Source organism: Bos indicus, chromosome 5 (genome assembly GCF_029378745.1).
Source record: "Bos indicus isolate NIAB-ARS_2022 breed Sahiwal x Tharparkar chromosome 5, NIAB-ARS_B.indTharparkar_mat_pri_1.0, whole genome shotgun sequence".
Taxonomy (NCBI): Eukaryota; Metazoa; Chordata; class Mammalia; order Artiodactyla; family Bovidae; genus Bos; species Bos indicus.
The window spans coordinates 37,299,000-37,316,451 of record NC_091764.1 but is presented as its reverse complement, the minus strand read 5'-3'; the positions used below and the strand labels follow the sequence as shown (position 1 = coordinate 37,316,451).

General features: G+C 39.1%; 1 pseudogene; it reads right to left on the bottom strand.

The window, feature by feature from the left end:
* The window catches only part of LOC109558386 (N-acetyltransferase ESCO2 pseudogene), a 170,572-nt pseudogene extending 153,674 nt beyond the window's left edge, over window positions 1-16,898 (bottom strand).
* Window positions 16,899-17,452: the final 554 nt, after the last annotated feature.

The following is a 17,452-nucleotide window of genomic DNA, read 5'->3' as shown; positions in this document are numbered from 1 at the left end:
GGGAGGGAGGAGGGAGGAGGGCTCAGGATGGGGAACACATGTATACCTGTGGTGGATTCATTTTGATATTTGGCAAAACTAATACAATTATGTAAAGTTTAAAAATAAAAAAAAAAAATAAAAAAAGAATCCAGAAACTAGTTTTAATACTACTAAGTAGGGTTCATCCTAGGGATAGTTTTATAAGGTGATGAACAATCAATGCAATTTAACATTTTAGCAAACTGAAGAAGAAAAAATATTATCTTCTAAGTAAACACATAAAAACCTTTTGGCAAAATTCAGCATTCATTCATGATACAAAATCTTAGGAAAGGGAACTTCCTAAAGGAACTTCCTAAAATTGATAAAAGCCATCGAACATAAATCCACAACATTATACTTAATGGCTTTTTTCTATAATAAGGAACAGATAAAGGAAGCTGACTCTTATCCTTTTCATCCAATACTGTTCTGGAAGTCTAGATGGATTGGGAATGCAGAAGTAAAATTATTTTTGTTCAAAACAGTACAGTCCTAATTTCCACAATGCAATTTGCAGAGATGTGAATAGGCCTAGAAATTATCATGCAGAATGAAGTAAGTCAGAAAGAGAAAAACAAATATTGTTTTTGTTATATGAAGAATTGCTTATATGCAGAATCTAGAAAAATCTAGAGATGAACTCATTTGCAATGCAGAAAGAGAGATTCAAATGTACAGAACAAACCTATGAGAACCAAGAGGGAAAGGGGTGAGGGGACACACTCTTAAAGGGAATGGACCCAGCTCAGACCTGAACCTCATGGCTGCTGCTTCAATAACTTGAGGTCCATGCTGCCCCTGATAGGGTAGTGATGGCCATTGAGGAGAGGAGAAGTTCAAGCTAAAACCTCACTCTCTAAAGAGAGTTCCTAACCCATGCTTCTCTGGGCCGACCTCCTACCAAGGTGATAGATGGCAGAACAGCCGGAGAATGAATATGGCTTGTGTTCATGTCAAATCCAGCTCTGCCACTAAAGTCACTGGGTACATGGAGACTGTATAAGGATGCACCCACATAAGGACAAATCTTCAAGACTGCCATAGGAAATCCTATCACCTAATTTCAAAAAGAACAGAAAGTTAAGCAAAATGAGAAGACAAGAATTTATCTCAACTGAAAGAAAAAGAAAACCTCTGAAAAAAACAACAAAAGTAAAATACCAGATGAAGAATTCAAAACATTAGTAATAAAAATGCTAAGTGAATTAGGGGAAAGAATAAACAAATACAGGGAGAATTTTAACAAGGAACTAGAAAATATATATATATATAAAGATAAAGTCAGTACTGAAGAATACAAAAACTGAAATGAAAAACACAATAAAACACTTAAAGCAGACTAGGTGATACTTAATACAGGACAGAAATTGTATGGACCTAACTCTGATCTGATCTGAACAGAAGCAGAAGATATTAAGAAGAGGTGGCAAGAATACACAGAAGAACTGTACAAAAAAGAGCTCATGACCCAGATGATCACGATGGTGTGATCACTCACCTAGAGCCAGACATCCTGGAATGTGAAGTCAAATGGGCCTTAGGAAGCATCACTATGAATAAAGCTAGTGGAGGTGATGATACACCAGTTGAGCTATCTCAAATCCTAAAAGATGAAAGTGCTACACTCAATATGCCAGCAAATTTGGAAAACTCAGCAGTGGCCACAGTACTGGAAAAGGTCGGTTTTAATTCCAATCCCTAAGAAAGGCAATGCCAAAGAATGCTCAAACTACTGCACAATTGCATTCATCTCACACGGTAATAAAGTAATGCTCAAAATTCTCCAAGTCAGACTTCAGTGATTTATGAACCGTGAACTACCAGATGTTCAAGGTGGTTTTATAAAGACAGAGGAACGGGAGATCAAGTTGCCAACATCTGCTGTATCATCAAAAAAGCAGGAGAGTTCCTGAAAAACATCTATTTCTGCTTTATTGACTATGCCAAAGCCTTTGAGTGTGTGGATCACAAGAAACTGTAGAAAATTCAAGAGATGGGAATACCAGACCACCTGACCTGCCTCTTGAGAAATCTGTATGTCGGTCAGGAAGCAACAGCTAGAACTGGACATGGAACAGCAGACTGGTTCCAAATAGGAAAAGGAGTACGTCAAGGCTGTATATTGTCACCCTGCTTATTTAACTTATATGCAGAGTACATCATGAGAAATGCTGGGCTGGTTGAAGCACAAGCTGGAATCAAGATTGCCGGGAGAAATATCAATAACCTCAGATATGCAGATGACACCACACTTATGGCAGAAAGCAAAGGAGAACTAAAGAGCCTCTTGATGAAAGTGAAAGAGGAGAGTGAAAAAGTTGGCTTAAAGCTCAACATTCGGAAAACGAAGATCATGGCATCTGGTCCCATCACTTCATGGCAAATAGATGGGGAAACAGTGGAAACAGTGACAGACTTTATTTTGGGGGGCTCCAATATCATTGCAGATGGTGATTGCAGCCATTAAATTAAAAGACGCTTACTCCTTGGAAGGAAAGTTATGACCATCCTAGATAGCATATTAAAAAGCAGACACATAACTTTTCCAGCAAAGGTCCATTTAGTCAAAGCTATGGTTTTTCCAGTAGTCATGTATGGATGTGAGAGTTGGGCTGTGAAGAAAGCTGAGCACCAAAGAATTGATGCTTTTGAACTTTGGTGTTGGAGAAGACTTTTGAGTCCCTTGGACTGCAAAGAGATCCAATCAGTCCATCCTGAAGTAGATCAGTCCTGAGTGTTCATTGGAAGGACTGATGTTGAAGCTGAAACTCCAATACTTTGGCCACCTGATGTGAAGAACTGACTCATTGGAAAAGACCCTGATGCTGGGAAAGATTGAAGGCAGCAGGAGAAGGGGACAACAGAGAATGAGATGGTTGGATGGCATCATGGACTCAATGGACATAAGTTTAGGTAAAATCTGGGAGTTGCTAATTGACAGGGAGGCCTGGTGTGCTGTAGTCTGTGGATTCGCAAAGCGTCAGACATGACTGAGCGACTGAACTGAAGTGCACTGAGGTGATACAGAATGCATAAGTGATCTGGAAGATAAAATATGAAAGTTGCCCATTTGGATCTGGAAAAAGGAAAACAGATTCATAAAATGAGAACATTTTCAGGGACTTGTGGGAAATTAAGCATGCTGCTGCTAAGTCACTTCAGTCATGTCCAACTCTGTGCAACCCCATAGACAGCAGCCCACTGGGCTCCACCGTCTCTGGGATTCTCCAGGCAAGAACACCAGAGTGGGTTGCCATTTCCTTCTCCAATGCAGGAAAGTGAAAAGTGAAAGTGAAGGCGCTCAGTCGTGTCAGACCCTCAGCGACCCCATGGACTGCAGCCTTCCAGGCTCCTCCATCCATGGGATTTTCCAGGCAAGAGTACTGGAGTGGGGTGCCATTGCCTTCTCCAAAATTAAGCATATTCACATCATTATTATAAATAAACATATTCACATTACAGGGGTTTCAGAAGAAGAATAGAGAGAAAAAGGGTTGAAACTGTATCTGATAAAATTATGGCTGAAAACTTCCCAAACCTGAAGAAGGAAACATATATCTATGTATAGGAAGGACAGAAGGTCCCAAATAAGGTGAAACAAAACATACCCTCACCAAGACACATCATAATTAAAGTGATAAGAGGAAATTCTAAAACGTTAAGAGGAAATTCTAAAGGCAGCAAGAGTAGAACAAAGAGTCTTATCCAAGTTAATGACTGCAAGGATAATAGCTGATTTTTCTGCACACACTTTGTGGGCCAGAAGGGAATGGTATGATATATTCAAAGTGCTGAAAGGGAAAAAGATGCAACCTAGGATACTCTACTGGGACTGAATTAACAGGAGAGTGAAAACGGGAATAAGACACAAGATGGTTGCTTCACTTTCAGAAGTGGACATCTGTTTGCTTTTGGTTTTTGAAGGCAGCAGTTGGCTATTATGATAATGTTTTGTTCCGTTGACATTACCCCCCAGTTCCCTTCCTAGGAGAGAATGTCATGAGCATCAGTGGTGGTGTCTCAGACCCCTCCTCCAGGCTCCCAGTTTCCTAAGCTGTGGTCTTAAAACTCTTCTTTGACCACCTGTTCCCAATTCTCTCTTTCACCTCCCTCCTTGCTCAGGTGTCTTTCATCTACAGACTATTTACTGTTGCATCTGGCAATGTTTGGCAATGTTTTTTACCCTGAGAAAAATCTAAGTGCATTTCTTTTTATGAAATAATTTTCATACATTAATAGCTTCTTCTCTGATGATGAAGTTTCTAGAAATGTCAAACATATTGACTACTGCGAGCTCTTCATCTTCCTTCTGTCCCATGGAAATCAGATTTCCAGCAAACTGCAGGCTCCCCTTGGAGAAGGCAATGGCACCCCACTCCAGTATTCTTGCCTGGAAAATCCCATGGACAGAGGAGCCTGGTAGACGGCAGTCCATGGGGTTGCTGAGGGTCGGACACGACTGAGCGACTTCACTTTGACTTTTCATTTTCATGCATTGGAGAAGGAAGTGGCAACCCACTCCAGTGTCCTTGCCTGGAGAATCCCAGGGATGGGGGAGCCTGGTGGGCTGCTGTCTTTGGGGTCGCACAGAGTCGGACACAACTGAAGTGACTTAGCAGCAGCAGCGGCAGCAGCGGCAGCAGCAGCAGGCTCCCCTACATGCTCTCTGCTCTGACAAAACTTTTCTCAGGTAGCTGAGTGATGATTTAGCAATTCTCATGGACAGTTCAGTTCAGTCGTTCAGTCGTGTCTGACTCTTTGCAACTCCATGAATCACAGCACTCCAGGCCTCCCTGTCCATCATCAACTCCTGGAGTTCACTAAGACTCATGTCCATCCAGTCAGTGATGCCATCCAGCCATCTCATCCTCTGTCGTCCCCTTCTCCTCCTGCCCCCAATCCCTCCCAGTCTTTTCCAGTGAGTCAACTCTTCCCATGAGGTGGCCAAAGTACTGGAATTTCAGCTTTAGCATCATTCCTTCCAAAGAAATCTCAGGGCTGATCTCCTGCAGAATGGACTGGTTGGATCTCCTTGCAGTCCAAGGGACTCTCAAGAGTCTTCTCCAACACCACAGTTCAAAAGCATCAATTCTTCAGTGTTCAGCTTTCTTCACAGTCCAACTCTCACATCCATACATGACCACTGGAAAAACCATAGCCTTGACTAGATGGACCTTTGTTGGCAAAGCAATGTCTGCTTTTGAATATGCTATCTAGGTTGGTCATAACTTTTCTTCCAAGGAGTGAGTGTCTTTTAATTTCGTGGCTGCAGTCATCATCTGCAGTGATTTTGGAGCCCAAAAAAATAAAGTCTGACACTGTTTCCACTGTTTCCCCATCTATTTTCCATGAAGTGATGGAACCAGATGCCATGATCTTCATTTTCTGAATGTTGAGCTTTAAGCCAACTTTTTCACTCTCCTCTTTCACCTTCATCAACAGGCTTTTTAGTTCCTCTTCACTTTCTGCCATAAGGGTGGTGTCATCTGCATATCTGAGGTTATTGATATTTCTCCCAGGAATCTTGATTCCAGCTTGTGCTTCTTCCAGCCCAGCATTTCTCATGATGTACTCTGCATAGAAGTTGAATAAGCAGGGTGACAATATACAGCCTTGACATACTCCTTTTCCTATTTGGAACCAGTCTGGTGTTCCATGTCCAGTTCTAACTGTTGCTTCCTGACCTGCATATAGGTTTCTCAAGAGGCAGGTCAGGTGGTCTGTATTCCCATCTTTTTCAGAATTTCCACAGTTTCTTGTGATCCACACAATCAAAGGCTTTGGCATAATCAATAAAGTAAAAATAGATGTTTTTCTGGAACTCTCTTGGTTTTTCAATGATCCAGTGGATATTGGCAATTTGGTCTCTGGTTCCTCTGCCTTTTCTAAAACCAGCTTGAACATCTGGAAGTTCACGGTTCACGTATTGCTGAAGCCTGGCTTGGAGAATTTTGAGCATTACTTTGCTAGCATGTGAGATGAGTGCAATTGTGTGGTAGTCTGAGCATTCTTTGGCATTGCCTTTCTTAGGGATTGGAATGAAAACTGACCTTTTCCAGTCCTGTGGCTACTGCTGAGTTTTCCAAATTTGCTGGCATACTGAGTGCAGCACTTTCACAGCATCATCTTTCAGGTAAGAGTCCAATATTTTTAAAAATCCACATTTAGCCATAAGACTTTTTCACCTTTCTCACAAATGTGGTATAGAAAGACATTTTGAAACTATCGTTCTTTATTTCTTCAAGCGTAATTATGAGTCATATAAATAAAGTTTATTTCTATATTTCTGAATGGTAACTAAGGTTAAATACACACACATACCCAATATAGATAGCTTCGTAAAGTTAATCACAAATACAATCACAATCCTTTTATTCTATAATTTCTTTGGTCCTTAAATGCTACATTAGCAGGAAGTCCAGCATTGTACTCACTTTTAAACTGTTTAGAAACTCTAGAGACTATTACAAAAGGCTCACTTCATTTTACTCACAACAAGAGAACACTATACTGATAAAACGACCTATTCATTGTTCCTGACTGCCATATGCCGTTTAATTCTCTTAGACACCCTGACAGATAGTACTTGTCCATTGCTGTGAGGGATGATTCCATTTTCTTGTAAATTGGTAAAGAGTGCTCCATAATGAGCTTCCAAGATGCAGCTTTAAGCACTCATTTCTTTTGGCTCAAATTTCTAATAGCTACCACTTATGGTAGCTTTTGAACTGTGGTATTGGAGAAGACTCTTGAGAGTTCCTTGGACTGCAAGAAGATCAAACCAGTCAATCCTAAAGGAAATCAGTCCTGATTATTTATTGGAAGGACTGATGCTGAAGCTGAAACTCCAACACTTTGGCCAAAGAACTGACTCATTGGAAAAGACTCTGATGATTGGAAAGATTGAAAGCAGGAAGGGGATAACAGAGGGTGAGATGGTTGGATGGCATCACCAAGTCAATGGACATGAGTTTGAGCAAGCTCCCAGAGCTGGTGATGGACAGGAAGCCTGGCGTGCTGCAGTCCATGGGGTCACAAAGAGTCAGACATGACTGAGCAACTGAACTGAACTGACCACTCAGGGAGTACAGTCTTCATATTGCTTTTCCTTCTGGCAACCACATGCATTCCACTGGGGCCATTCCTCAGACCCAGAACTATGAGAACTCCCCTTCAAAGGGATACTGCCTTCAATAACACCCAAGTAATTTCCTGTCCCACTCTGTACCTTGATATTGCTGGCAATTTTTCTCTTTGAGAAAGAAAACCATCGGTAATTGTATGATGTAATCTAGGATAAGATAAGGAAGCATTCTGGGAAGTTATCAGGCTAATTTTGATCACTGCAATCCTTCACCAAATGTCAAGATTTTAATAAAAATTTTTAAAATATGAGAATAAGATGTTATATTTTGCTCTCATGGCTCCACTTGAAAACCTCAATTTAATCGGTAGCATTGGAGGAGCATTGCTGGGGAGACAAAGAGTGTTCTGGTCACTAGCACTAATAGAATGAGTAAATAAGAATGGACATGTGTAGGCAGTCTTGAGCTCATGTGCCAACCTAGAAGAGAAGATACTATTTTGCAAGATGAGAAAATATTGGGCAACATGCTTAGAGGAATTTCAGTAGAGTCTCCAGGAAAACACCAATGGTAAAATGTGCCCTACACTGAGAAGGGCTTAGCAGCCCACTCCAGTATTCTTGCCTGGAGAGTCCCATGGACAAAGGAGCCTGATGGGCTATAGTTTGTGGGATTGAAAAAGAGCTGGACATGACTGAAGAGACTGAGCGTAAACACCCAACATCACATTTGATTCTTCTTTTAAAGCTTGTTGGTGGAGTTTCATTTTCCTTTTTCAATCGAAGTACAGTTAATTTACAACACTGTGTTAGTTTTAAGTTTACAGCAAAATAATTCAATTATTCATATGTATTTTTCAGATTATTTCCCATTATAGTTTATTCCAGGATATTGATACTGCACTAAACAGTAAACCTTTGTTGCTTATCCGTTTTATACAAACCATTTTAAATTCTTTTAATTTTCTCCTTTCTTCTAAGAAGCAGTAAATAAAAGGCATTTGACTATTGTTTTGTTTTAAAGTTACAGTGACCTTGTTCGACATCAAGTTTGACAGTATGGGCTTGCATATCAGGTTCTACAAGTTCAGTTTTGTTCCCTTTCAAATGTGAATAATTCAAAGAAACTCCTCAAAGGAAAGCTCAAATTGAAGCCAACTTCCCAACGTACCAAGAAATATTATTCAGAAAAAACAAACTGTAACATTTGGTACAACTTACTTTGCCCAACTTCTCGAACCATATTAGTTTTATTAGTATTAAAAATCCTAGTTGTATCATTTCTGCAGCTGATAGTGGTTTGGTCCAAACCAGAGTCAGTGGCAGCTGCAAAAATAAGGAAACATCTTGTCTGCTGCCATGAGAGGATTAGAGTGTAACTCATAGCAAGCCTGCTCTATGCAGACTCCCTCAGGTTTATCGTGTAAGAATCAAAGTCACATGTCTCTACATGAGCCATGTTAGCTGAAAAACTTCCAGCCTAACAAGCTGAGAAATGTAACCGCAAAAACCATGAGGCCTTCTACATTTAAAGGACAAATGAGTGAGGTATTCTTTTCTTAAAGGCCTTTTCTGTTACAGAAGCCTGTCCCATTCCTGCAGCTCTTAACTGATTCCTCATCCCTCATCAAAGATTTCCAAGGAGACAATGGTTAGGGAGGTACTTCTAACAATACAGACCTCTCCTTCAAGACCAGTGTATTCTGCTCTTCAGCTTCTACTGCCAATTCAAAGCCCCAAGCTAGTGTTTCTCAAATGGCTTTGAACCCATAAAATCATCAAAGCAAGAAATTCATGTTCATCCAGATCCTGTATATACATATGTATTAAAAAAAAAAAAAAGCTTCCTGAAAAATATTTATCCTTACTGCATATAATAGGCTCTGATAATCTCTATTTCATTCTGTTTAATTTTGGCACAGTTGCTTCAAACCACCAAGTTGACTTTGTTACACACAAGTACGTCATGACCCCCAGTTTATAAAGCACTGCCAAAGTTCAATACTTCTCACATCCAGCTGTTCAGAAAAATCACCCAGAGAGTCTTCGCAAACATTAAGTTAGGGCTCAGTTCAGTGCAGTTCAGTCGTTCAGTCATGTCCGACTCTTTGCAATCCCATGAATCACAGCACGCCAGGCCTCTCTGTCCATCACCAACTCCCGGAGTTCACTCAGACTCATGTCCATCGAGTCAGTGATGTCATCCAGCCATCTCATCCTCTGTTGTCCCCTTCTCTTCCTGCCCCCAATCCCTCCCAGCATCAGAGTCTTTTCCAATGAGTCAACTCTTTGCATGAGGTGGCCAAAGTACTGGAGTTTCAGCTTCAGTATCATTCCCTCCAAAGATATCCCAGGGCTGATCTCCTTCAGAATGGACTGGTTGGATCTCCATGCAGTCCAAGGGACTCTCAAGAGTCTTCTCCAACACCACAGTTCAAAAGCATCAATTCTTCGGCGCTCAGCTTTCTTCACAGTCCAACTCTCACATTCATACATGACCACTGGAAAAACCATAGCCTTGACTAGATGGACCTTTGTTGGCAAAGTAATGTCTCTGCTTTTGAATATGCTATCTAGGTTGGTCATAACTTTTCTTCCAAGGAGTAAGTGTCTTTTAATTTTATGGCTGCAGTCACCATCTGCAGTGATTTTGGAACCCCAAAAAATAAAGTCTGACACTGTTTCCACTGTTTCCCCATCTATTTGCCATGAAGTGATGGGACCAGATGCCACGTTAGGGCTAGGGAAGGGCAAATAGAGAGTGATGATACTAAAGGAAGGCAGATCATTTCTGCTAATTATTTGCTGTATGACCTTGGATAAGTCACTTAACCTCTTTGAGTCTCAGTGTTCTCACCTGTCAAAGATAATAATAGGACCTTTCACACAGAGCTGTTGTGTCATGAAATGACATAATACAGCAAGCCACTGCATGCTCAGTCATGTCCGACTCTGCAACCCCATGGACTGTAGACCTTGCCAGACTCCTCTATCCGTGAAATTTTCCAGGCAAGAATACTGGAGTGGGTTGTCATTTTCTACTCCAGGGGCTCTTCCCAACTCAGGGATTGAATCTATGTCTCCTGTGTCTCCTGCATTGGCAGGTGGATTCTTTACCATCTGTACCACTTGGGAAGCCCATAATACAGCAAAACACATTTAAGTATGAAATGTGGTAAGCATGGTAAGAAGGTATTAATATTATTCTTAACAATCTTGCAACCGTACTATTTCTCTGGTTGGGTTGCATTTTTCACAATATGTTGTCATCTACCTTAAACATTGTGCCTTTACTTGCATCAGAAGTGGGTTAGAACTCAGTCACCTCGTTAATGCCTTCCCTGGCTACTAAATTTGAGGTGCTTAAATAAGTAGTAATGAGATGACCGAATCCTAACCTGCCTTTGACCCTCACTAAAGGTATTAATGAGGTGACCAGGTTTTAACCTGCTCTTGGCTTCATGTATATGGTTTTCAAAGCAGGTGAGAACCTGTTTTTAAAAGGCTATTAAAACATCAAGTCATGAGCCTCATTTGGCTTTTTTAAAAACATGAATGAAAGATATAAAGGGGAGAAATATACAGAGTTAATTAGAAAGCCTCTAATCTTAATCTTTCACATGGTCTTACACCAATTTTCCTAAAGAATTATAGTAGATTGCAATTCACAGTATTTAAGTAAATATCTGTGTTTTTCCAGAGAATTATTTTCAATTTAACACAAAGGTCCTAAATGGAATCAAGTAGCAAGTATTTATTGAAAAGCTAACACTGACCACACTAAATGAAGTACTAGGAGGGTGCTAGGAAAATGTGAAAGGTCATCTCTTCTCTTAAAGTGCTCACAGTATGCTTGAGGAAAACTGTTTTTAGAGATAGTACAGTTGACCCTTGAACAACACGAATCTGAACTGTAAGGATCCGCTATAGGCAATTTTTTTCAATAGTAAATACTACAATTCTACAAAATCTGTGGTCGGTTGCAACTGCAAATGTGGAACCTCAGATACAAAGAGTAAAGTTATATATGGATTTTAGGATCTGTGCTTAATCCCAGTGCTGTCCAGGGAACAATCATCTGTTAGTACAAATTTGAGGCTAGTAAGACCAATCATTAGGAGATGATTGCCACTGAAAACACGGTTTGCTTCAGAGGAGGCAGGCAAGGCCAGGGGGGGCCACATGAGGAAGAATCAGGGAGGAGGTGAGAAGAGAGGAAACTGGATGAAAGACTTCACTGTGGCTCCTGCAGGAAGGAACAACTAGGCTTAAATTAGCTAGTTTGAATTGGTTTAGAATATTTAAGACATGGGAGTTATCACTAGTTGTCTGGCACTTTGCCCAGGATTGATTAGAGCAGGTGAGTGGTGGCCCAAGTGTGAAGGAAGTTGGGCTGTGAACCCTAGATCGGTTGGTTTGTGTGTGAAAAGTACTCTTGTGGGTGAGCTCTTTACCATCAGTAGGAATTGGCTAAACCTGGGAGAGGCACTTGCTCCAGGGTCAGCAAGGCCCCACGTGTCAAAGCATCTGAATGTCAGAGCATCAGAATATATAAAATAAAAGACATGCTTAATGCAGAAATAACTCAAAACTTGGTAAGTGTTAACAGCATAGTGTACCATTAATGTGTGTAATATACCAAAAGAATTGAAGAATTGAAAGAAAATGATTCTCAGCCTTGGCGATATTTTGGAATCTCCAGGAAATTACAAAAGTACTGCTCTTGAGACCCATCCTGGATTGTGACTTTAATATGTCTATGATGCACCTGGGCATCAGGAATTTTAACATGTAACCTAGGTTAAAAAGCAATGATTAAGAGTAGGTGTGAACAGGACAGGTGGGGAAAAGCAAATTTGGACCTTTAATATCCCCAAACTGGCCAGCTGATGCCTCACCTTCTGCAGTAGAGAGAAAGGAAAAAAGGAGAAGAAAATAATAATATTGTAGAGAATAATGGATCTAATAATAATCTAACATGAATTAAGTAACTGCTATGTGTCAAGTTCATTTTAGGTACTTCAACACATTATCTAATATTCTCCCTAGAACCATAAAAGAATAGTATAAAATTTCTTAACTTTATTGGAACTGAAATTCTGAAATGGTAAATGATACGCCTTCAAGCCTCAGCTCATGTGTTGATAAAATAAGTGTATCTTCTCTCCCAAATTATAATCTTGTTATTTTTTAAAGAGGAAGTTATTTTCTCTCCAAGTATACAATATTTTCCCTATCTAATAACCCAAACATAAAATGTTTTCTTTATATCCAACTTTAAATACTTCTTGCTTTGACTAAATACAAATTTATTTTATTGCAAAGAAATCTTGAATCCTGATATAGTTTATAATCTTTTTTTGTCTAGCGTTTTAATTTCTGTTAGGCTTCTGTACCATCTCCATCTCATCTGGTTATGGCTAGACTGAGAATGAAAGTAGTGAAGTGCCTAAGACTGGGGGTTATCCAACCTTGGCCGGCCAAAATTTTATCTATACTGATTGGTCTAAAAGGGATGGTCACATGATCTAAGCTGAACCAATCGGAGTGCTTCCACTGAGATTGCAACTGGAGAAGCTAGAGAGAATGTGTGTTTATTTCTTGTGGATTGTAGGCTGTAAGCAAAGAGACTTGAACTTCCTTGAGGTCTTGACTAAGGTATGAGAGAATGAGATCAGAAGGAAAAGAGATGAAAAACAAGTAGATGTTTAGATAGATCCAAGAGATGGATAAGCTTCTATTATTATTTGAGCTTCTGGATTTTATCAGGCTTAAATGTAAACATCTCCACCCATGGACTTAATATTTGTATGAACCAAAAAATTTCCCTTTTACTTAAGACTTTGAATTTCTGTCATTTGACGCTGTCAATTACACAATCAGATGTCTCAAAAAAAAAAAAAAAAAAAAGAAACACACATTATTTGGGACAAATACATTTAATGAATGTATACTCAAGAAAAGTTTAAACTAGGATATGTTTATCTTCTTATGTGGACAACTATTGCCTTGCACGGTGCAGGTTCCTCAGAATAAAATGTAAAATAAGACTGTTCTACACATTCAAAATTAATGATATGTTACTCTGGAATGGTGCTTTACAGAAAATGTCTAAGATTCCCAATAACAAATTAGTCAATCAGTCAAAATCAATTACTAATCATCTGCTGTGTGTCAAAAAGTGTGAAGTGTACTAGGAAGTTCCAAATGTGTACAGGGAGGCTCCCAAGATAGAGAGAACATGTTACTACTTTCAAGAAGCTCACTACTTGTAGGGAAAATATGGACCCAAATTAACCATTGCTTTAAGGTAATGAATACATGGTAAGTTGCCAAATGAGCAGTATGAAAATACTTTAAGGATTGTTTTGTTGTTCAGTCACCAAGTCGTGTCTGACTCTCTGTACTCCATGGACAGCAGCATGCCAGGCCTTCGTGTCCCTCATCAGTTCATGTCCATTGAATTGGGGATGCAGTCCAACCATCTCATCCTCTGTCACTCTCTTTTCCTTCTACCTCAATCTTTCCCAGCATCAGGGTCTTTTTCCAATGAGTTGGCTCTTTGCATCAGGTAGCCAAAGTATTGGAGCTTCAGCATCAGTCCTTCCAATGAGTATTCAGGGTTGCATATGTTCAAAGGAATAAGCAATCACTGTTAGATGGAACTGATCAGAAACACTTTTCTTTATTTTATTAGAGGACATATAACCTGACCTGTGCCTTGAAGAATGGAAAGATTTAACAGAGGGATTACTTTTGCCTACAAAGAGAAAATCCCACATAACATACTTGGCTATATCAAGAATCCAGTACTAGACCAAAGGTAGTAGAATTCAGTGCAGCAGAAAACCATCTCTTTCTCTTTACTCCCAAAGTATTATTACTTGTTTATTATTAATGAAAAAGAATAGATGTAGTAAAAACGTAAGTCACATCCTGAGTTTCCTTGGTGGCTCAGATGGTAAAGAGTCCACCTGCAGTGCAGGAGACCTGGGTTTGATCCCTGGGTCATGAAGATGCCCTGGAGAAGGGAATGACTACCCACTCCAGTACTCTTGCCTGGAGAATATCATGGACAGAGGAGCCTGGCGGGCTACAGTCCATGGGGTTACAAAGAGTCGGACACCACTGAGTGACTAATACACACTAAAGTGCAAATGAAAGTTGGCTCAGTCGTGTCTGACCCTTTGCAACCCATGGAATTCTCCAGGCCAGAATACTGCAGTGGGTAACCTTTCCCTTCTCTAGGTGATCTTCCCAATCCAGGGATCAAACCCAGGTCTCCCGCATTGCGGGCAGATTCTTTACCAGCTGAGCCACAAGGGAAGCCCAAGAATACTGGAGTGGGTAGCCTATCCCTTCTCCAGCAGATCTTCCTGATCCATGAATCAAACCAGAGTCTCCTGCATTGCAGGCGAATTCTTTACCAACTGAGCTATCATGGACATACACAGGCACATACTAATCCAGTCATGATTCTTGCCCCAAAGGGATTTTTTTCTATTTCAAATTTTCATAAAATTAACAAATAATTGTTTTGATTAATACCTATAGGACAAAGCACCCACATCTGATTAAGAAAAGTGAGAATAAGATTCTTAGGCAAAGTATGTATCATTTGACCTAAAACTTTAGCAAAGGCTGACTAGAAGTTAGCAAAGATTCTGAAATGATCTGAAATGAGAAAAAGCATACATGGTGAATTGAAAGGTCAAAGTGGTTATAGTGGGGTATCTGAAAGAGCAAAAGGGGCAACAAATGAGTTTAAACTCTATAGAGGGGAAAAAAAAAAAAAAAAAGGCCATTGAGCCTTTTCTCCAAGAGTGTAAGCCTCTGGTGCTTTCTAAGACATTTTCAGAGTCTATGAAGTCACCTAATTTTTGCAAAAATGCTGGTACAATATTTCCCTTTAGAAGCTCATTTTCTCATGAGTATACAGTGGGATTTTCCACTGTACATTTGGAAGATCTACATAAAAGAATTAACCAATATATTCCAAGTAATAAATTATGATATAACAAAACAGATGCATAAAAAATACATTCAAGGTATAGACAGGCTAATGTAACAGATTACAAAAAACTTCATGAACATGGTTTCAGATTCTATATGACAATTAATCTTTAAGAAACCAGCACTTTTTGAAGTTTAAGGTAGTATAAAAGAAGAATATTACAATGATCTAAAAAAATAGCCACTAAAATACTGCTCCCTTTTCCATCTGTCTGATACCAGATTTCCTTCATATACTGCAGTGAAAATCACAGATCACAATAGATTTAATAAAGACTCAGATAAGATAATTCCAGTTTATTAAGCCAGAACTTTAGAACAATGTTAAAACATGTAAAACAATTGTATTCTCATAACTACAGCTGGCCTTTGAAAAATGTCGAGGTTAATCCTTCATGTAATTTATAGTCACTCCATATCTGTAATTCCTCTGCATTCATGCATTCAACCAACCAACCATAGACTGTGTAGTACTATAATATTTCCTGTTGAAAAATATTGGTATGCAAATGGACCTGTGCATTCAAATCCTCATTGTTCAGGGGTCAGCTGTAATTTTGGGGGTAATGTAGTTATTCTGCATAAGAAAATATTTACTACTGTTATTTAAAAGATAAATTAATAAATGTTTTATTTTTGGCTATAGAGTGATATAACCCATAAGCTGTTTAAGGTTCTTAATAATTTTTAAGAGTGTAAAAGTGTTCTGAGACAAAAAGTTTGAGAATGGTGATCACAGAGTCTGTCATGGGGATTCTGTGTATATCTCTTTGAGAACTGTTTTCTTGATCCTGTGTGTTTGATGAATGTTCAGTAAGCTTTCTCAATAAATGTTGAGTCACTTCACTTTCATTCAGTCACTGTTTCGAACTGCCCATTGTTGTAAGCCTGAAAGAATAAATGGATCTTGCTTTCACATCACTACCGCCTCTTTTGTCCTGAATCCTCATTTCCCATTGATGTGTCAGAAGTAATGGCTGCTATTACAACCATTGAAGAGAAGCGTGTAAGGATCGATGAGCAACAAGATCAAATTCACAAATGTGTCTACCTCTCTGTAAAGCACTCTGTCTTGATTAAAAAAAAAAAAAAAAAAACTTGAAATTGACTAGGGAGACAGTGTTGTTTCCCTGTGGTTTCCAGTACATTACAAAAGGCAAGACTTTTAAAGCACACAAACATTAGAATATTTGAAGGCAGCAAAAGTTATGACTTGTTCTCCAACTCTGAACCAAATACTTGTGGAAAAGATTTTAATGACTAATCCCTTATCTTTAGAAGAAGAAAAAAAATCTGATTTATTTCTTTGCTTTGAAGTTTCTGAATATTTCTGGCTGTTTGCCCCACATTTTGATCTTTGGATAAAGATGCTGTCCCCAGGCGCCTTACCTTCTGAGGTCCACTAGGAAAATCTCTCTGAAAAATGTTACACATTTTATGTTTAACACTTGATGGCTAAAATATTTCAGGAAAAATCTAAACATCCACTCAGATGCAAAACTCTATGATGGTCTGCGGGAACGTGGTCTGGACACGGAATAGAATGGTGCTGGGGGCAAGAAGTGACAGCTGCAGCCAGAACCCAGAGCAGGCTCTGCCTCTCACCTCTCTTCTGTCCTGAGGCATCGCTCTCCTTCCAGGTTCCAGCCTCCCTTCGGTGGGCTGGTTCACAGCAGGTATTAGGTTGCTCCTTGGAAAGGGAGCAGGACTCTCCTTGGAACTGAGCTGAGACCATTCCACTGTTTTCAGTTATAAATTTTGGCAATTTTGATTCCATGTTATCAGCCAGGGAACATCTTTTCAAATCAAAATCTAGCATCTGACTAATTTTAATTTGAAAGAAGTCTTTCTTATTTGGGGTGGGGGGGAAGTTAACATTATTTTTAAATGTTTGCTTATTTCAAATTGAATTAAAATGAAACTCAGTAGAAAAAGATTTTTATGTTTGTTTGTTCCTATTTCAATTTGCTAGTCAAAGTCCCTTTAAAACTATATGTATAGCAAACTTCCAAAAATTATCTTTTCCTGCTTGCTTTTATTTATAAAAATATGTTTGTATCAATGTTATGTATTATTTTTACATTTTCAACCCTTTTAAAACTGTATTAAGGATTGTTTAAGTCAACCCTTTAACAACTGAAAAAAATTATGTACAATTATATATGAAATACATGAGTGCCCTCTCTTGTCCACTTCAAAGTAAAGCAGTTTTTGTAATCAAAGGATTTTCTCCCTTTAGTGTTAGGAAATCAAATCAGCCAATTCTAATAATATATTATTTGCCTTCTTTCTTTGAAAATTTGATGTATAAATATATGATATATTTCATTA